The sequence below is a fragment of the Chrysemys picta genome, chromosome 7 (genome assembly GCF_011386835.1).
Source record: "Chrysemys picta bellii isolate R12L10 chromosome 7, ASM1138683v2, whole genome shotgun sequence".
NCBI lineage: Eukaryota > Metazoa > Chordata > Testudines > Emydidae > Chrysemys > Chrysemys picta.
The window spans coordinates 20,860,157-20,882,612 of NC_088797.1; the positions used below are offsets into that span (position 1 = coordinate 20,860,157).

The window sequence follows — 22,456 nt, forward strand, 5'->3', positions numbered from 1 at the left end:
GGGTTTGCATATAGACCAGCCTCTTCACAATCATGCAACCTAGCTCACAGTGGGTTATATATAAGATGCATATGAAGTCCATTGCCAACCCCTGATCTATAAAATAAAATCTGCAAAGAATGATTGTCGGCTGAGAGCTCCTCAACCAGGGTCAGGTTCCTGGTTCCAAGTTCCGTTGAAGTCGAGCCTTCCGGGAGGCATTTTGCACCATGCAGGAATGGGATCGGAACACATGACAGAAGCTGTTAAGTGTGTTCATGCACTTAGGACCCAAACCTAGAGCTGAATATCTTCAACTCCTCTTGGCTTCCATCCGAGTTAACCATGCTCAGCACCTTACAGGCAGGGTTCAGTGCCTTTCAAGACTGAGCTCTTCTTTCATGCATTTCCAAAGGGTTCAGAACGCATAGTGTCAAAGTGCACCAAGTTCTTTATACTTAGCTTCCCCAGAGAGGATACCTAATGATGGAACGTATCCCAAAATGAGGTGAGTGATGAAAAGCCAATATTGTCTCCATGGTCTACTAGTGATGAGCCTCAATCCAAAACCTGGATCCAAATAAGCCTGAATTGTGGCAAGCCTGATATCTGTAATAGACTGAACCAAAACCCTGGACCAAACACCCTTGAACTTGGAGGAAACTCAGATGCAGATCCAAATTTTGCAGCTGAGTCCCATCTCTACATAACCTGTGTAGAGTGTCCCGTAGCTAGACCTGAACAAGCTGTTTAATGATGATAATAATACTGAGCAATTGTACATATTCAAGGTGCTGCATAAACATTAACTAATTAATCGTTAGGAGGTTCCTGGACGTGGTAGGTGAGTATCTTTATCCCCGCTTCTGCAGATAGTGAAACTAACACAAGGGTGAAGTGACTTACCAAGGCCGCATGGTGATTCGCTAGCAGAGCCAAGATTTGAGCTTGGGAGTTTGAGTCCCAGCTTGCTTGTTCCTCTAGATCATGCTATGCTTCTATAGCAGGGGTCTCATAGTCCCGGCCCACGGGCCATCTGTGGCCCGAGAACCTCACCACTACGGCCCGTGGAGGAGAGACCCATGCAGCCACGCTGCCGGCTCTGTCTGCTGCAGGCACTGCCCCCCACAGCTCCCATTGGCTGGCAGAAAGGGACAGAGATACTATCATTAGTTGCTGGGCAGAGTCAACCATGGAGGCAGCGGCACTTTTTTCCACAATGAATATAAACAAATCAAAATACCGAACACAACTATCTGATGCACACCTTGCTGCCACCCTGAAGGTTTCAACTGCTCAGTCTCTAAGGGCAAACATCAACAAACTGACAGTGACAGAACAGGCGTCTGGCAAACACTAAAAACGCTCTGGCAGGTGAAGAATTGTATAAAGTTGTATGACCGTTTTATTATTTCTAAGAGATTCAAAATAAAAAGTACACTATAAACATTTTCTTTTCTGAACACCATCTTCAGTGACATTATTGTCCCGCTGGGAGGGTTTGAGGACTGGCACTGGCCCTAAGGTAAATTGAGTTTGAGACCCCTGTTCTATAGGGATCCTGTTCCCAGAGAGGTAAGGGAGAAATAAGTGCACACCTGTGAGGAGGGCAAATCTGCACATGGGACAGTTGAAATAAATTCCATTCACCATGGTGGTGACATTGTGGCTACGACAGCTTGTTGGTTTGTGAATGGAGCGGAGACAGCTGCAGAGACAATTATTTTTGACACAGTGCTATGCTGCTGTTTTCCTAAAGCTTGAATCCTTCTAAGTACATAAAGGGGCAAGATGCATGACGAGCTCTGCAGAAGTTCCAAAAAGAGAGAGAATGTGCTGTGCTGTTCTTCTGCTGGGCTGCTGTCCTGGCTACCGCACAGGGGAAGTCTGATGCCATTCCCCTGCCATGTTGTTTCCCATAAGTATCTGCCAAAGAATGCCTGATGCAAAAATAAACCATGGCAAGCACTGTCTGTTTCCATTACTGTAGGGGGAATGACTGTCTTATGTAATTTATGGGGTTAAACCATCTCAGAGATCAAATATAAATATTGTTCTGTTGTGGAATGTACTGGGTGGCATAGTTAACATTTTTGTGGCAGATGAAAAGTCAAAGCATATCATGCAGCATGAGGTTTTCTGTGTGTGTGTGTTAAAGTCTATGTGTCAAAGCCTGATATTCTTACTCTATTTTTACTCCAGTCATTACTCAGGTGAAACTCCCATTGACTTTAATTGGAAAAGGGCCTGTGTAAGGACTGCATAGGGAATTTAGGATCTGGCGGTATTTCTGCTGGAAATTTAGCTTTAGAAATTCCGTCTCTTGGAGTTTCTCTGTATAGCTTTAAACTCCAGTCGTTGCTAGCAGTAGAGGGCCAGAACCTTCACTGGTATAAATTGGTGTAGCTCCAATGAAGTCAGTGGGGTTGTGCCCATTTACGCCAGCTGAGGATCTTGCCCCAGAGTGTTTATCTTCTTCTGCTCTTATTATTACAGCCTCTGTGAGCTATTTGGCAAGAATTCAAAAATCTACCAAGCAGGCCCCGCTCCAATCTCAGCGCACCCCCTGCTGTTTGTCCCCTGCCTGTTGCCACTGACACTGTTCTCCTTGAGCTGGGGCCACAGTTTTACACAAAGGTAGCAGATTGGAGATCAGCACTGAATGGCCCCTGGGGAGAGTATGGCCTCTGAAATTAAATATATATGCAGTAGATGAAACATTTCTATGAAACTGAGCTGAAAACTGGTATCGGGGGCTATCTTTGCAGCTGGGAAAAGGGAGGTCAGGTTTAGGGTTACCATATTTCAACAATCAAAAAAGAGGATGGGAGGAGCCCCGCCCTGCCCTAGCCCCGCCCCTGCCCCTTCCACTCCCTCCCACTTCCTGCCCCCTCAGAACTCCCAACCCTCCCCCACTCCTTGTCCCCTGACTGCCCCCTCCTGGGACCCCTGCCCCTAACTGCCCCCCAGGACTCCACCCCCTACCTAAGCCTCCCTGCTCCTTGTCCCCTGACTGCCCCCTCCTGAGATCTTCCCCACATCCTAACTGGCCCCCTAGGACTCTACCCCCTACTTGTCCCCTGACTGCCCCAACCCTTATCCACACCCCCACCCCCAGACAGACCCCCGGGACTCCTGACCCATCTAAACCCCTCTGCTCCCTGTCCCCTGACTGCCCCCTCCTGGGACCCCTGCTCCTAACTGCCCTCCAGAACCCCACCCCCTACCTAAGCCTCCCTGTGCCTTGTCCCCTAACTGCCCCCTCCTGAGACCCCCCCACCTGTACCCTGACTGCCCAAAACCTTACACCCCCAACCCCCAGACAGCCCCCCCCGAACTCCTGACCCATCCAACCCTGCTCCCTGTCTCTTGACTACCCCCCTCCCCCCAGAACCTCCCTGCCGCTTCTCTGACCCCCGGCCCCCTTACTGTGCTGCAGAGCAGCACGCTCGGCAGCGGGGGAGGGGAGCAGGCTCGGAGCTCCAGACTGCTGGAGGCCGAGGAGAACGGCCCCGATCTGCGAATGCAGGGCGGGGGAGGGAGGGAGAGAGAGGAGGGGAGTGGTCTAAAGTTTCAGGGGAGAGGAGGGGGAAGTGAAGGAAGGGCTCAGGCTGCCGGAGCCCCGTGCGAGTGTCTCGATCCACACCGGCCGCCTGCCCTGTACGCCGCGCACGCTCTGCATGGGGGGAAGTCCGGACATTGACAAATTCCCCCCGGACGCTATTTTTAACTGAAAAAAGCCGGACATGTCCGGGGGAATCCAGACGAATGGTAACCCTAGTCAGGTTCTTTGTTTTGTTTCAGATAGTGGTTCAAGCCTTGCTCAGAAGGGGTTCGATGAGGCAAACGGGCATCGCAAAGTAGCTGCAGACAGCAGACGTTGCACGGGAGAAGGCTCTCACACCAACAATGGAGGACAGGGAGGAGGCCTGTGCTACCTGACCAGAAGGCATAGGGAGAGGAGTTGGGAGAGGGAGAAATACCCGTGGTGCATCATTATCCCAGTTTGGCTCCCTTAAACTGCATACTCTGAACCTGATCCTGAAGTGTATGGGGAGTTGGTGGAACGATCTGGGACTGGAGGTGATGTGGTTGCACTCCTCTGAGCAGTGAGTTTGTGTCAATTTGAAGGGATTTGGGGTTTCCCCAAGCTGCACTATTGACAGCTGTCAACTCCCTGCTAATTACTAAACAAAGCCAGGGAGATGGTCTGCTTTGTTCTTGGCTATCCCTCATCCCTCCACTTCCCAGTGACCTGTGCTCATCCAAAGTGATCTGTCCTACTGGGTTGCACCACGAAAGGTCCCGGCCAAGATTTTCAAAAGTGACCAATGGTTTTGGGGGTCCATCATGAGATACCTTAAAAGCACCTGATTTCCAGAGGGTGGGTGCTCAGCACCTTCTGAAATCAACCCTGGGAGTCCCACTGCAGGCTTATTGCTAGGGGCCACAGACATTTTTAAACACCCTGTCATCTAAACTGGCTCTGAGCCAATCTAACCAACACAGAGCTGGAGACAGCTGCCAGGGATGGAGACCCATCCTATACTAGGACTGCTAGCATTGCTAATATGGGAGGAACTGAAAATTTCCCTACGGTATCCAGATTGCAGGTCGCTTACCCTTTCTGATGTGCCAAGCTAATGCGATTATTGGTTCAGCCCACTATAGAGGTAGGAATGAGCTGCAAAATTTGCATCTGGATACAGGTGCACATCTGAACTCCCCCAAAGTTCTGAAGAACTTGGATCAAGGTTTTTTTGGTTCAGGTTCATTGAAATACCTTTCTTGGGGTGTCTGCAGAAGCAGTAAGCCCCAGAAATCCACGGTGTGAGCCTATTCTTATGAGACTGCTGGGCCAGTTCTAGAACCCCAAGAGGCCTGGATAATATGGATAGTAAGGTTTACTAAAACCGAGCCTCTGATTCTTTTTGGCTTCATCCTGTATTACATTTAGTATGTAATTAATGTGAGATAAAATACCATTAGCCTTTAATTTAATGATACCAATGGAAACGTTATTAACTCAGCACTTTTAAGTACCTTATTTCATGCTCATTAGTGATTCAGCATATACAGTCAGCCTGCAGCATGCTAGGATGGGAATGTGGATCCAGATCTCAAATTTCCCCAGAATCAGGGATTTTTGGATCTGAATTTTTGGTTTGTAAATTCTGGGAATGCTTCAGAGGGCTCTGTGAAGATACTCGGTAGAATACTCTGAAAGCAGGGGTTTGGGGACGCCAGTATCCGTTACTCATCTGATTCTTAGGCCAGGTCTACACTAACCCCCTAATTCGAACTAAGGTATGGAACTTCAGCTACGTGAATAACGTAGCTGAAGTTCGAAGTACCTTAGTTCGAACTTACCTTGGTCCACACTCGGCAGGCAGGCTCCCCCGTCGACTCCGCGGTACTCCTCTCGCCGAGCTGGAGTACCGCAGTCGACGGCGAGCACTTCCGGGTTCGACTTATCGCGTCCAGACTAGACGCGATAAGTCGAACCCAGAAGTTCGATCGCTCGCCGCCGAACTACCGGGTAAGTGTAGCCAAGGCCTTAGATAGGCAATCTGGAGATCCCAGAATGTACGGCAGCTCTTTATCTACTCCCAAAAAACTCTGGAGGCTTTTGTACTTAGTGTCCAAATTTAATTCTATTCTACGGATACAGTAGCAAAAGGCAAATGTTTTCCCAACTAGTTGCTGAAAGCTAAAGGATTAACATGGGGAAATATGCTTATCCCATGGTTTCGTTTCCATCTGCAGATTGTCTTCTTTAGATCTCCAGCTGCTCTGATGGTTATATACGTTACATTATGGTAAAGCATACTATACAGTTGTAAGTAATTCTTTGATAAAGGTTTGAAGCATAGCAGCATAAATGGAATTACCGTAGCACAGTGATACTCACCCTGAGACTCACAAGCTGCAAGTGGCTCTTTAATGTGTCTCCTGCAGCTCTTTGCAGGAGCAGCACATGATATTAAAACACGGTGTGATTTAATTATTCACCAATTTAAGTCATTAACCAATCAGGATGCGTTTACTATGTTATTAACCAATTGTAGTTGATAAAATAATAATACTCGGTCAGTGATTTTGCTGTGAGAAAAATATAAACTAAATATCTCCCCTGTCATACTGTTTAAATATGAATATATAGTACTATAGTAAACGAAACGAGTTCACACTACTGTCAACCTGAGGAACTCTTTGCCAGAGGATGTTGTGAAGGCCAAGACTATAGCAGGGTTCAAAAAAGAACTTGGTAAATTCATGGAGGATAGGTCCTCAACGGCTATTAGCCAGGATGGGCAGGGATGGTGTCTCTAGCCTCTGTTTGCCAGAAGCTGGGAACGGGTGACAGGGGATGGATCACTTGATGATAACCTATTCTGTTTGTTCCCTCTGAAGCACTGTTGGTTGGAAGATAGGATACTGGGCTAGATGGACCTTTGGTCTGACCCAATATGTCCGTTCTTATGTATGTATTGTGGCTTTTATGAGTAATGTTGATTGCTAATTTGGCTCCTGAACCACTGAGGACTGAGTAAAAAGCAACAGAGAGTCCTGTGGCACCTTTAAGACTAACAGATGTATCGGCGCATAAGCTTTCGTGGGTGAATACCCACTTCATCAGATGCATGAGGACTGAGTGTCACTCTTTGGCATTTTGTGTTTCTACACTAAAATACTGAATTATTGGACCTGTGAAAGCATCAGTGAAGGGGAAGAAGGATGGTTTTGCAGTTAAGATACAGGTCTAGGAACCAGGTGATTTGGGTTTTATTCCTGGCCGTGCCACAGACAGCCTATGCGACCTTGGGCAAGTCACTTAACTTCATAGCATCATAAGACAGAAAGGGACCTCGAGAGGTCTTCTAATCCAATGCCCTGCACTCATGGCAGGGCTAAGTGTTATCTCCATCCTTGACAGATGTTTGTCTAACCTGCTCCTAAAAACCTCCAATGATGGAGATTTCACAAACTCCCTAGGCAATTTATTCCAGTGCTTAACTACCCTGACAGGAAGTTTTTCCTAATATCCAACCTAAATATCCCTTGCTGCAGTTTAAGACCATTGTTTCTTATCCTATCCTCAAAGGTTAATGAAAACCTCCCTCCTCCTTGTAACAACCTTTTATGTACTTGAAAACTGTTATCATGCCCCCCCTTCCCGTCTTCTCTTTTCCAGACTAAACATTCCAATTTTTTTCAATCTTTCCTCATAGATCGTTTTCTAGACATTTAATAATTTTTGTTGCTCTCCTCTGGATTTTCTCCAATTCATCCACATCTCTCCTGAAATGTGGTGCCCAAAACCGGACGCAATACTCCAGCTGAGGCCTTATCAGCACAGAGTAGAGCGGAAGAACTACTTCTTGAGTCTTGCTTACAACACTCTTGCTAATACATCCCATTTTTTGCAACCATGTTACACTCTTGGCTCATATTTAGCTTGTGAGGCACTATGACCCCCAGATCCTTTTCTGCAGTACTCCTTCCTAGGCAGTCATTTCCCATTTTGTTTGTGTGCAATTGATTGTTCCTTTCTAAGTGGAGTACTTTGCATTTGTCCTTATTGAATTCCATCCTATTTACTTCAGACCATTTCTCCAGATCAGTCTGAATTTTAATCCTATCCTCCAAAGCACTTGCAACCCCTCCCAGCTTGGTATCATCCGCAAACTTTATAAGTGTACTCTCTATGCCATTATCTAAATCATTGATGAAGATATTGAACAGAACCAGACCCAGAACTGATCCCTGCAGAACCCCACTCATTATGCCCTTCCAGCTTGACTGTGAACCACTGATAATTACTCTCTGGGAATTGTTTTCCAACCAGTTATGCACCTACCTTATAGTAGCTCCATCTAGGTTGTATTTCCCTAGTTTGTTTATGAGAAGGTCATGCGAGACAGTATCAGAAGCCTTAATAAAGTCAAGATATACCACGTCTACCCCTCCTCCCCCCATCCACAAGGCTTGTTACCCTGTCAAAGAAAGCTATTAGGTTGGTTTGACACAATTTGTTCTTGTCATGTTCTCTGTGCCTTAGTTTCCCTCTAAATGAGGAGAACAATTACCTCCCTTTATAGGGGTGTTGTGGAACTTAATTTGTTAATGTTTGCTATGTGCTTTGAGATCCTGGATGGAGGGTACTCTATACAAGCAAAGTATTATGTGCTGCCATGTGAGGAAACCAAATTCAGACCCTAATCTCAGTCCCAAACTTCCAGGTTGGCAGGGGCTGGAAGAACTGCACAGGCAGTATGTGGGAGGGAGTGCCTTGCCCTGTGGGGCAATGAGCACTTTTGGCCAGCCCCAGGAGCCGCATGGTTAGAATCATCCCACCTTCCTCAGCCAGAGCATGGGTAGCCAATACGAGGGTCTTTCTGATGGAGTGCAAGGGGAAATAAAGGAGCCTGACCCACCGTTGTCAGGAATGTGTGCAGCACATTCAGACCTAAGCAATTCCGTATAGGCTTCCCTCTGTTTCAAGATGGTCTGTGAATGCCCCTGAACTCGAATGCCTTGTAATCTGCCAGTAAAACTCATGACTGTGTCCACAGAGAGTTCATTTTGATATATAGGACGTGCCTTATTATAAACAGCAGCTGCAGGCCTAATGTACATGGCAAGCTTCCTCTATCACTTAGCCAGATCAACCCAACATGCCCACTAGGTCGCAGCTATACAGGAAGCCAGATTAGCTCCTAGCTGATACTAATGCTGAATAGATTCATTTCAACCAGAATTGAAAAAAAACAACAACAATTCTCTTTTGATAATGAAGTGCATTTTGGTATCTGCCTTCTACCCCTTTCATGGGCTTGCCTAGATTTTATGTTTCTTCCATTATGGAAGAAAGAATGGGCCCCTTGTGTTGGAAAAGAGGCAGTGACATATAATGGAGATTGGATCTTTCAATAATAGAACTTAGTAAAGACTTTGATAGGCTATTCGCTTTTGAGGCTAGAAGGGACCATTACGACCATCTAGTCTGACTGCCTACCTAATACAGGCCATAGAACCTCCCCCAGTAATTCCTGCATCAGAGCATAACTTCTTTAGCAGGGGTCGGCAACCTTTCAGAAGTGGGGTGCGGAGTCTTCATTTATTCACTCTCATTTAAGGTTTGGCGTGCCAGTCATACATTTTAACGTTTTTAGAAGGTCTCTTTCTATAAGTCTATAATATATAACTAAACTATTGTTGTATGTAAAGTAAATAAGGTTTTTAAAATGTTTAAGAAGCTTCATTTAAAATTAAATTAAAATGCAGAGCCCCCCGGACCGGTGGCCAGGACCCGGGCAGTGTGAGTGCCACTGAAAATCAGCTCGTGTGCTGCCTTCGGCACACGTGCCATAGGTTGCCTACCCCTGTTCTATAGCATCTAGCATAGCTTTTAGACAGTCTTTATTTAAAGATGTCTAGTGATGGAGAATTCTCCATGATGAGGATAGTTGTGATGAAAAAGTGACACCCCCAGGCACTCAGGCAAAGCGCTTCCAGCACAAGACAAAACAGATGCAACAAAATAAAATATTTACCATCATTCTGGCTTTTATTTTAGTAGAAATGCACCAGGACTGAAACTCCAGCTCTGATCACCTCCAAACATAGGTGGTGTTTGGAATCTGAACCCAGATTGGGATCCAAAGTTTGCGAATAGTCCCTACATTTATAAAGAAATTCAAACCCCAGGTCTGACTACTCATGGGGTGAAATCCGGACCCCTCAAAAGGCAATGGGAGTTTTGCCATTGATATCAATAGAGCCAGGATTTTGCACTTAAACTTTGGGATATTCAAAATTCAGAACTGAATTTTGCAGCTTGATCCTATTTTAATTTTACAGGCGGTAACATTTCCTAAGGGTTTTCCAAGCAGACAAAGCAAAGTGAAAATGCTATCCTCAAGCCACCTTCGGCTGGGGCATATTCTCAGATCCTTAGCAACACTTGGTGGTCTTCTGCATCACATTCCTCCCCACAAAGTGACCTGCCAAGGGGACATCCATTTGATAAAGGATTTGAGGGCTTAGAAACTGTAGGTCTACTAAGGGAGTGCAGCAGCAGTTGATAATGATTTGGTTAGTTGCTGGAAGAGGTTAGCATACAAGTCTTTCATCTCTGGAAACCTGAGATGAACTCCACTCTTTGGAAGGCATTTATGCTTCTAACCAACCAGCAACACACAATTATTCTCTGCTTGAGAAAACCCAGAAGTAGATTAGCTTTGGGTGTTGCAGCTGAGAAGTTCCAAGTCAGGGAGCTTGCACAGAACCAGCCACCGCTATGCTTGGCTCTAGACAGTTTATTTAGCAAACCTGGAAATTTCCTAGCCTAATGGGTGAGCCAGGATTGTCTCCTTGAGCAGGGATTGTGATGATGTGTGGCCCCTTCATGGGTTACAAAGATAGCGACACTTCTTGACACCCCACAATTCCTTTCTGTACCTGCACTGTGGCCAACCATAATACGGCCCTTATTCGCCTACCAAAACTGTGTCACTATTGCTGCCCAGTCATTAACATAAGGATCTGAGATTTAACACCGCACCAGCTGAGGAGCAGCGGCTGCCCTGAGGCAGTTTCACGCTCTAACTGCAGAGTTACACATCTCATTTCAGTGCAATGACGTTCACTGTAACCCCAGCTACTGATTCTGAAATCCAGCTCTTCCCCTACAGCCAAAGGGCACTGGCACACAGCAGCCATACTGGCTCACATTGGAGCCCCTGCCCCCATCCAGTTTTTGACATCATTCTCACTTTTCTCTTTTGATGCACATGAAATGGAAGACAGAGGTAAGTAGCTGGAAATGAGCAACATGTGACCTTGTGGTGAGCACTAATGAAAACGATGCACAGACCATTGCAATGGCATCAGACCTAGGACTTGAGCCTATCCCGCGTAGGTGCAGCATGTTGCTTGGAAAAGTGCAAGGTAAATAGTACGGGGCAGGGTAAGGGTTCAGGGGACTCCGTTCCTGCGTTGGTGAGAATGCTGCTGCGTGGTCACTAAGCTGCTCCTGCCTAGGTAGAAGAGTAATGGCCATGCCCCACCTTGTTGATTTTTTACCTTGCAGTCTTGAGAGGAAGGAAGGAAACGTTCAGGAGACTTGGGATTTAATACTGCTAAGTATGGAGGATTGATGCTTAGCTCTTAACTTTCTGGGCACCCACTGGCCTACAGACTTGGGGACCCTGTTGTGGATCATGCATGATCTTGCAGGAATAAGGCTGTAGTCTGGGCAGAGGCTGGGCAAACTTTCCTTAAACAGCTCTGAGTGCTGCACTCCCTTGTGTTCTGATCCTGGATATCTCTGGAGCTCACATTACCAGTCGTGCAAAAGAGTAGTTCTGTAGTGTGGACTGAATGGATGAGATCAGCCAACTCATTTCCACTTTCAATCTTAACTGGAGTTCCAGCCATCTCTCCAGAAGCCCATAGCTTCTCTTGGTCCTTGTAGCCCATAGCTTCTCTTGGTCCCTGCTTCTTTGTCTGCACTTTGAGAGACAGAGTGAAAGAGAGACAGACAAACTCATAATATCCATCTGTCCCTTGCTGAATGTATCATCACAATCAGCTTATATGCCTTGTTGTGTCAATGTTTCTAACTTCTGCAAAGTCCATGTTTGAAAGGTAACCTCTGGTAGCTATTTCAGCTGCCAGCACACTCTAGAGAAGGGTCAGTGGCTAAAGAAGAACAATGATGGGAAGTAAAAGTGGGCCTGGTGATATACAATGCTTTAATTTGGAGAATTCCTCCATTAGACATTTGGGTTCAGTTTTGATTTAAGCTACCTAAATATTCAGTTTAACTGAACTCCATCACTTTAGCAAAAGGCTAACGACCTGCCTTGTAATGTTTGTTCCTTTAAAGAGATGGCTGGATGATAATGAGTCAGTATTTACCTAGATAGTTATTATTAATTAGCCAATTCCATGTATCTTCCCTGCTTTTTTGCAGTTGAACGTAGATAATTAATCTGATGCATTAATGATCAATGAAACACACCGAAGGCTCTCAAATGATGGTAAGATAGAAGTGGGGGAGGCTTACTGCCGACACATCTGTGAGTTGGTAACTGCTACATATTGAGCCGCTAAACTATCCGAGACACAAATTAGCCCTTCTAATACTTCGGAGGTTTTTAATTTGGGGAGGTAAGGAGGCGCCATTCTGTTTTGTATTTAAAAAGTTTGCTTGCAGCACAAGTGTTAACAATTTTGAAGATCATTTAAATCTTCCATAGTAGAGCGGGTTGGATTTTTTTAAAATTTAGATGCAAATTAAAAAAAAAATAGGAAAACATTTTTGACACATCTTTTTCTGGGGGCGGGGGTCCCTCCTATTTTCAGACAACTATAGTGCTGGTTGAAATTTTTCATTTTTGTGTGTGTGTGGAGTTGGAAAGGGGAGGTAATTTTGGGGAAACAGGTTCACAATCTCCATGCGCCTTATTTTTTACTTTCAAGATGGTGACTTTCTTGATGATTGGACTATTATGGTGCCGCTGTGCCTTTTTAGAAAAGCAGCCAATAGCCACTTCTGTCCTCCAATCTCTTTGGTCCAGGCTGATCCTGAGAATCCTGAAAGAATTCTCAATTGATACTGGATGAAACCACATGTTATGTCTTGTGACCTGCTCTCTGATAATAAGCATAAAAGGACAGACAGATCCTTTTCAACCTGCATGGGTCTCACATTGGGGTTTTAGCTTCAGGATCTGGCATTCAGCTAAAGGAATATTCACTCAGGATTATGTTTCAATGAGGATTCATGGCCAGAGTTTCCTGGGAAGGCACAAATTCTTCAAAAGTTCAATAAACTATTGCCCTCTCCCCCTCCACACTCCAAAAACGGCTTCTGCCAGTTCTTAACGTCACTGTCCTTTTATGCTTATTATCAGAGAGCAGATCACAAGACATAACATGCGGCCGCTAATGCAGCTGCTTCCAAACAGGCCAGACCATTACAAATATAGAAAGCACAAGGGTCTCAGACCTATTATGGCTCTTGTTACTCCTAAACACTCGCTGCCAGATCAGAGTTTCCAGGAGGCAGAAAAGGGAACTGGTTCTATTCACAAGAATTTACTTCTTTTGTATTATTGTACTGCATTTTTTGGGGGGGGGTGTAAAGCATATTCTCCCCCATTAGCCCATCTGTGCAGATACCCAGTTCAGAAGTATGCTTTAACTGTCAATCCAAGGACTTTAGATTTTTTGCTTAGCACACAGATACATAAATAGATCTCTCCTTAAAGATACCAGAGCTATTTTGTATCCTATTTGAGGCAGAAAGATGCTACTAATGGAATAAAAATCTGCAAATACAATATGTACCTCTATAGCACCTTCCATGTAAGCGTCTCAAGACGCTTTACAAACATCCCCAAATTAAGATTTATAGTAGCCCATGTTGGGTGGTTAATTTTAGTTAGCCAAGTTTTACAGATTGGGAAACTAAGGCACAAAGAGCCGGATTTTCAAAAGTATTCAGGTGCCTAAAGATGCAGATAGGCGGGATTTTCCAAAGTGCCTAGGCAGATAAGGCTCCTAAAGGGACCTAGACCCCTAAACTGCCTAGGCTCCTGGGAAACCCTTACTAGGTGCCTATCTGCATCTTTATGGACCTACATATCCTTGAAACTCTGGCCCAAAAGCCTAAACGTTGGTCAAGGATACACAGCAATTCTGTGGCTGAGCTGAGAGTAAAACCTTGCTCTCCTGCCTCCAAGATTCATGTTTCAACCATTAGACCATGCTGCCTGGCAAGGACATATACATGTCAAGCTCTCTCTCTCTGCAGGTTCAAGGCTTTCAGTAAGGAGTTTGAATTAGCCACCTCAGCATAGCTACAAATCCTCATTGTTCCTGAACTGGCTGCTTTGCAGATAATATAAACCAGTCACTGCTGGTAGTAGAAAATAAGTCTCTGGTTATGGCCAGAGGACTGTCAGTGATTTGTTTAATATGCAGTGTGCAGGTTTCTGAAAAGCCAGTGCAGGTGATGGATCTGTAAGCTTTGGCTTTAGGTTTCTGGCTTTAAAAAAAAAAATCTGGGAATTTATTTATTTAAAAAAATAATTTTAAAATGAGTGAAAACAGGTTAAAAAAAACTAAAGTGAAGGGCCAGAAGGGGCGAGAGGTTCCAGTACTCACGGGGGAAGGGAGGGGCAGGAGGATGAGTGGCATCTGGTACTCCAAAGGGATAGTAGTCAGGGTGTGGGGTCTCTGGTACTCATGGGGGTTAAGCTGGTGGGGTGGCTGGCAGGTGCGTGGTACTCATGGGGGGCAGAAGGTGGAAAGTGAGGGGTTCCCAGTACTCTCAGGGACGCAGTGGGAGCCTTCCACTCCCTGGGCCTGTCACAGCAGTGGCCGAGCTGCCAGGACCTGGCTGCCTCTCTCACTCCCTCACAGCCCAGGGGAAGCAGACAGGGCTGTGCTGAAGGGCAGGGGTCAGGAGGGGGCCCTGTCTGACAAGGAAAGCAGGTGGGGGCTATCACCCAGGTCCCTGCCCATCTCGTTCCCACCCAATGCAGCAGCAGTCACCAGCCAGCAGTTACTCTGCTCTGTGGAGTTGTCCTGTGGGGACTCTGTGTGGGGGTAACTGGCTCTGGCGAGTGCTGGCACTTGTAAAATTTGTGTTAAAATCAGTAAAACCTGAATATTTGCTTTTTCAAAATCTGAGAAATGATTGGGGCAATTCAGTACAAATTGAATTTGTATGCATATTTGTCTGAGGCCCTGCTAGTCAATATGATGACTAGGCTAGGTTTCTCAAATGTTGGCATCTAACTTGCAAAACCTACATGTGTACCTGTTGCATACATAATCTGAGCATTTGCACACATTAAACGAGTAGTATGATCCTCACAGCTGTCCACTTTGCAAACACAAATGCAGGATTTCCTTGCACAATAGTTGTCTATGGTAATGTTGTCATGTCATGTAGCTTTACTGTTATTTCATATTGATATGGCAATAGCGTCCTGGTCACGAAATCGGGATCAGGTCCCATTATGCTGGATGCTGTACTAATACATAGAAAGACACAGTCCCAGCCCTAAAGATCTTACTTATATTTTTACTGCTGTTATTAGAAGGGAGAAGGGACTGGACCTGAGAAGTTCTGGGAATTATTAGTTTTGTGGGCACAGCAGGAGAACTGGGACGCTGAGAGTTTGTTCCTGGATCTGCCACTGATTCATATACCCTTAGGACAGTCATTAAACCTACTTGTGCCCCAGTTTCCTTAAATAGTACATAAGGATAATACCATCTAACTTACAAGGGTGTAGTGAGGCCTAATTAATTATGTCTAAACATCTATAGCACCTTTCATCCAAGGATCCAAATGCCTTTTTTCAAACAGTAAGTAATGTTCATAACAAGCTTAAATGGGTAGGTTGGAAAGAATATACAAGAATTATGTACCTGCCTCTGGAATAAAAAGGCACAACAGTTGTGCCCTGCAACATTACACAAGAGTTTAGCTAGCAGAAGAAGAGAGGACAGAGCCTGCATGCATTTGCACAGGCGGTGGAAATGTAGGTACATAGAATGTAACCACCCCGGTTGGAGTTTGCGGGATGCTACCTTTACTCTTACAAAAAGGTGCTGTGGGTTTACATTTTGTCCAAATGATGGTACCTCCGACACCATAGCACTCTCGTACGCCATACCGAAGCACTGGCACGGTACTGATTCCAGTAATAGTGAATCACCTCTTGCTGCAGAATTGTGGGGTTCCTTGGAGGTCTCCCGTTCAAGCAGTGATGTGGCCATGCCTGCTTAGCCTATGACAATGGCCAAGGTTGACGAACAAAGGAGTACGCACATACTCATTCAAAGGATTGTTTCTCAACATGAAAAAATCTCCCAGCAAATCCTACACAACCGTCTTCCAATGGCTCTGAAAATTCCTATCTTCCTGTGCCCCAGGAGGCTATTTAATTCTTAGTCCGAGGCTTTTAAAGGGAAAAAGACCAACAAATGGTTAATATGTATATTACCAGATCACAACTCTGGGGAGGACTATGCCTAAAAAGGCCACAGAGGGTAGTGACACGTTTTCCCATAAGAAGGCAGCAGTCCCCAAAGAAGATACTGCTGGTGTTAATCTGCAGAGGGTGCTTCCCGTTAAATATAGAAACCAGTTTTCCATCTCATAAGCCAGTTCTAAATAAATACATCTTTCTTCAGAAAGCCTGGCGAGGCCCCAGCTGAACTGAGCAACCTCAGGCACTGAGCAATAACACCTGCCTGTAAACCTTGGGAGCGTAGTGTGTGCAACCTGCCAGGCTGGTGGGTGAGCTGGGGACCAGGACACCTAGCTCTTCTCAATTAGAGGATCCCTCTAATTGTTTTCAGAGCTCTGGGGAGGGCAATGAGGCCAAGTGAACAGATCTGCTCTGTGCATTGAGCATTTGTCTCTGTCTTTGCTCCCTACCCTCTCTGGACTGACAAAAAAACTGTATTTATGGGAGAGTCAACAGGGGAAATTAGTGCTTTGTGGGTGGGAAAAGGGAGTGTGAAAATCATGAAATACAATTAGAAGTGCTGCCTAAAGTTATTGCTTTAGGTGTTGTGACAGACCCAGACCAGTGGGGTACAGGAGTCTGGTAGAGGGCAAATATACTGGTCACTGGATGAGTAGTTTTCTGTTCCCTGAGTGACCAGAGCAGGGGCTGCACTAAAGTAATCAGGAACCTGCTAGAACCAGTAAGGCAGACAGGCAGGCTAATTAGGACACCTGGAGCCAATTAAGAAGATGCTTCTAGAATCAATTAAGGCAGGCTAATCAGGGCACCTGGGTTTTAAAAGGAGCTCACTTCAGTTTGTGATGCGAGTGTGAGGAGCTGGGAGCAAGAGGCGTAAGGAGCTGAGAGGGTGTGCTGCTGGAGGACTGAGGAGCACAAGCGTTATCAGACACCAGTAGGGTTACCATACTTAACAAATAAAAAAAGAGGACCCTCCACGGGGTCCTGGCCCTGCCCATTAGCCGGAGGCTCTGCTCTTCCCCTGACTCTTCGGCTCTGTTTAAGAGCCGGGCTGCCCGAGCGCTACCGGCTTCGGGCAGCCCCCATGCCTCCGGACCCTGCGCCCCCAGCCGGCCACTTCCCCTCCCGAGCTCCAGTGGCACAGGGTCTGGAGGCATGGGGGCTGCCCAAAGCCCGTAGCGCTCGGCTCTTAAACAGAGTCTGGGAGGAGCAGAGCTGCGGCGGCCAGAGGCTCTGCTCCTCCCCTGACCCTTCGGCTCTGTTTAAGAGCCGAGCTGCCCCAGCGCTACCGGCTTCGGGCAGCCCCCGTGCCTCTGGACCCTGCGCCGCCGGAGCCCGGGAGGGGAAGTGCCCGGCCGGCGGCTGGGGTCCGGAGGCAAGGGGGCTGCCTGAAGCCCATAGCGCTCGGGCAGCTCGGCTCTTAAACAGAGCCGAAGAGTCAGGGGAGGAGCAGAGCAGCCGCGGGAGGGGAAGTGCCCGGCCAGCATTTTCCTGGACATGTTCGGCTTTTTTGGCAATTCCCCCCAGACGGGGGTTTGATTGCTGAAAAGCCGAACATGTCCAGGGAAAAAACGGACATATGGTAACCCTAGACACCAGGAGGAAGGTCCTGTGGTGAGACTAAGGAAGGTGTTTGGAGGAGGCCATGGGGAAGTAGCCCAGGGAGTTGTAGCTGTCATGCAGCTGTTACAGGAGGTGCTCTAGACAGCTGCAGTTCACAGGGCCCTGGGCTGGAACCCGGAGTAGAGGGCGGGCCCGGGTTCCCCCCAAACCTCTCAATTGACCTGGACTGTGGGTTCTTCCAGAGGGGAAGGTCGCTGGGCTGTTCCCCAACCCACATGGTGAATCTCTGAGGCAAGAAAATCCGCCAATAAGCGCAGGACCCACCAAGATAGAGGAGGAACTTTGCCACAGTGTTCAAAGTAAGGGCCCAATTCTTCAAACCCTTAGTCACATGAGTAGATCTTGAACTGCTCAGAACCATAAGCAAGAGTGGGCCCTAAAGAGAGCAGATAACTTGGAAAAGGGACTGCATGGGAACAGTGGGAGAGAGTGCTGTATGTAGTGGTTAGAACAGAAGAATTGCTGCGGGAGGACTCTTGGATTCTATTTCCGGTCATGCCAATGACAAGCTGCATAACCACAGGCAAGTCGCTTAGCTTCTCTGTACCTCAGTTCCCTATCTGTATTGTACGAGTGATAACTTTGATCTTTGTCAGATAGGTTTATGAGGCTCAGGATGTGATGAAGTGGGGGGTTTTCTTGTTTTCGTGACACAGCTAGTTAATGGATAGTTAATAGCTAGTTAATGTTAATAATAATAATTGATGTGAAGAAATTAAAGCTCTGGACGTGAACAACCTTGAACTTTGAGAACGTTTGGATCGGGATCCATATTCTGCCCTTCTCTAAAAATAACAGTAACACACATTTATATTGCATTTTATTTTTTTTCCAAAATGCCATCCCACCATTAATTGATCTGCTTGGGGATCCTTGGATGGAAAGTGCTATAGAAGCATAGAATATTATTATTCATGTGCTACACAGCTCATATGTCCACAATACTTCTAGTGGGTGAAGTACAAGGGAACTGAAATCCATACACTCGCGCACGCACCCAGGGGCCAGGGAGTGGAGTAGTTGCAGCTCAGGCTCCATAGCTGCTAGTTCAGCCCCGAGGCTGGAGTAGTGGCCAGACCCCTGCATATCACTTGTTCAGATGTCAGAGCGAGCAGACCCAGGTAAATGTATGTAGCCCCTCTCTGCCAAATCATGTGAGCTTAGGGCACAGAGCCCTTCTGACATTAGGCATTTGCTGGTGGTACCGATTGTGGGGCTTTGATAATTGGAGGGCTTCGCAATTCTCTTCTGAACCAAGGTGAAATCAACCAATACGAATTTATGGCCTGAGATTTGATTGTCCCTATTTTAGAGCCACATCCTGAGAGGTGCGGACTTGGAAGTTCAATGGATTGAGATGAGCTCAGCACCTTCCGGGATTTCAAAAGTGGCCACTGAAACTGCAAATGCAATGATTCATATCTGAGTTTTTGCTGGTGCAAACTGCATCTGCATAATACCCACATGCAATTTGCATGCACAGAATGGAAGGTTCAGATGTGTGAAAATGGAGGTGAGTAAAACTGAACCTGCAATTTTAGAGGCTGATTTATGTGACACCCAAATGCTGAATTTCTTTAACTGCCACGTATCATATTATGTATCATTTCCTTTTTATTTTTGAATGCCTCTTTGTAATAATGGCTCTATCCATGCTTAGACTCCATGATCCAGACAAGCCTTGACCTCTCTGCTGCCACCATCAGCTAGTGCCAGGTCAGCTGTGCTGGTGGGTTCTGGGCTGTGGACTCCTGTACTGAGACCAACAATTCATTTCACAGGCCTCTAAATAATCATCAGACAGTAATAACGTGCAGCCATTACTGATCTGAGTAAGATTAGCACTGGCAACATGGAGCTGAAAGGCTCTTTCACTCATAACCAAAATCCTGAATCATGCAGTCCAGATAATTCGAAAACAAATTTGATAACACGTCTATTTTTGCCACAAAACTACAGATTGTGAAATACAGGACAGACCTAGCATTCATTAGAACAATTTATTTATTTCAAACAACAACAAAATCTAAGAAATTAAATGCAAAGGTTCAGGAAATAGATCAGCAAAACCCAAGGATAAAATAGGTGCCCGAGGAAATAGCCTAACAAACTGGAAAGACACTTCAAAACAATCATTTTGTGAGTCACTTAATAAAATCACTTTAATACGTATGTGCTCTGGGGAATAAACCATCTAGATCTGATTCCTCTTAAGTATGAGGCATTAATCTGTGGGAGGAGAGGGTTGGAAGACAGCATTGTTCGTTTTCCTTCAGGGCAATGATGTGTTTCTAAATGTATTTAATGGTGCCCAGCATACCATGGGGCTGAGTGCCTTAGAACGATGGATTATTTTAACAAGTGCAAAAAAGAAGCAGTAGAAAGATACGGAACCATTGCCCCATGTATTTATAACAGGAAATCATTCTCAGACTGGACTGAACAGCAGAAACGATACCATCCTTGCCCATCTTTGGAGCTGCTTTGTTGCAGCAAAAAGAGTCCCTCTCCCCTTTCCTAAAGCCCTCTCAACAGCTTGTAAATCTGCTCTGAAAACACATGGTTACCACTGTGTGGTCTACTGTGTGCATAGACAGTCAGCACCGCACACCATTACATAGTAAGGCAACTTAGATTGCTCTTGTTCCGCTTTCTGAGGAGCAATTACTACAAAATGTGAGACCACTGGAAGCCCAGGAAAGACTGAGTTCGGGGTGCTAGCATCCTTTACTCTCCACGGTGTGTAACGCCCAGTTAATGGATGTCTAGAAATAATGCCTGATATATACACCGCAGATGATGCAATATCCAACTCAGGAAGGAATTTTAACTAATTAATCACATGAGGTGAATCAGAGCTGGTGCTAGGCATAAGAAGACTAAGCAATTGCTTAGGGCCCCAAGCCCTAAATATGAGTCAACAGTGTGATGCTGTTGCAAAAAAAGCAAACATGATTCTGGGATGTATTAACAGGTGTGTTGTGAGCAAGACACGAGAAGTCATTCTTCCGCTCTATTCTGCTCTGGTTAGGCCTCAGCTGGAGTATTGTGTCCAGTTCTGGGCACCGCATTTTAAAAAAGATGTGGAGAAATTGGAAAGGGTCCAGAGAAGAGCAACAAGAATGATTAAAGGTCTTGAGAACATGACCTATGAAGGAAGGCTGAAAGAATTGGGTTTGTTTAGTTTGGAAAAGAGAAGACTGAGAGGGGACATGATAGCAGTTTTCAGGTATTTAAAAGGGTGTCATAAGGAGGAGGGAGAAAACTTGTTCACCTTAGCCTCTAAGGATAGAACAAGAAGCAATGGGTTTAAACTGCAGCAAGGGAGGTCTAGGTTGGACATTAGGAAAAAGTTCCTAACTGTTAGGGTGGTTAAACACTAGAATAAATTGCCTAGGGAGGTTGTGGAATCTCCATCTCTGGAGATATTTAAGAGTAGGTTAGATAAATGTCTATCAGGGATGGTCTAGACAGTATTTGGTCCTGCCATGCGGGCAGGGGACTGGACTCGATGACCTCTCAAGGTCTCTTCCAGTCCTAGAATCTATGAATCTATAAGCAACTGAAGGGAACTCCCATTCACTTGTTTAATATGTGTTGGGGGTGCAAAAATATTCCTGCTGAGGGACCCCAATGGGCTAGCACTGACTATGAGCTGAATGTAATGTATTTGTTAATATCACTAAAATACTTTGAAAGTGAAACATGCTAGATAAAATCTGAATACTATTTCTCCCCTCCATGGCTAGGCATATTGTTCATTTCTCTCTCTCTTTACTTTGAAACATCAGCTATTGGGGACACTAGATTAGATGGATCAATGGTGAAAATCCTAATAGACACAGGTCATCACCAGGGCTGGATTAACGCAGGGGCTTTAGTGGCTGGAGCCTAGGGCCCTGGGCTAAAGGGGGCCCCGGCGCAGCCGGGTTCAGGCAGGCTGCCTGCATGCCATGGCTCCACGCCGCTCCTGGAAGCAGCCAGCTGCTGGCACGTCTCTGCAGCCCCTAGAAGGGGGAGAGGCAGCTCTGCACGCTGCCCCCGCCCCCAGCACCGTCCCTGCAGCTCCCATTGGCCGCTGGCTGGGAGCTGCCTGTGGTAAGCACCTCCTGGCCTGAACCTACACCTCACACCCCCACCTCCTGCCTCAAATCAGAATCCCCTCCTGCACCAAACTCCCTCTGAGAGCTCACACCCCAACACTCTGCCCCAGGCTGAAGCCCCCTCCTATACCCAAACTCCCTCCCAGAGAGAAACTAATATAACAGCTGTTCTAAGGTAAGAAGTAGGCTATTTTGAGTTAACTTAACTATATTCTACATGTTTTAGGACTGAAATGTAACCACAGAATGGCTATAAAAAGCAAGTTTAGTATAGCGTGAATAGCCTCAATGCCATAATTGTGATAATTTTGTTTTAAATTAGGAAAAAGACTTGTATACAGGGGCCCCACAAAATCTAATAGCCCCAGGCCCACAGGAGAGTTAATCCAGCCCTGGTCATCGCACTCCCATGTTCCTTGCATGTATTGATTAAGAATAGTGTTATGCTAGAGATGGTTCAAGCCAAAGTTTCAGAACGGGATCCAAACCTCACATTTAGAGTTGGTGAGGTGAGGGGTTTTAGTTCAGCCCCATCTCCCTTTCAAATGTGGTGGTAGGTTTTCTTTTTTTTTAATTTCACTGAGTGTTTTTGTCTCCAGTTCTCTCTTAGGGATGCCTATGGGGGAACCACAAATGGGAGCTCTTTTTGTCTTCTCTATGGGCTGTTCTGAGAGAGCACCCTGCACCCCGTAGATGGGATGGCATCTGGAAAGTTTCGCCTTTACAAGCGTT

The 22,456-nt window shown here is 46.0% G+C and overlaps 1 long non-coding RNA gene across 1 annotated transcript in view; it reads right to left on the reverse strand.

Moving 5' to 3' along the window:
* Positions 1 to 22,456, reverse strand: part of LOC101944976 (uncharacterized) — a 49,548-nt gene that overhangs the window by 17,820 nt on the left and 9,272 nt on the right. The gene's annotated exons all lie outside the window — the stretch shown is intronic.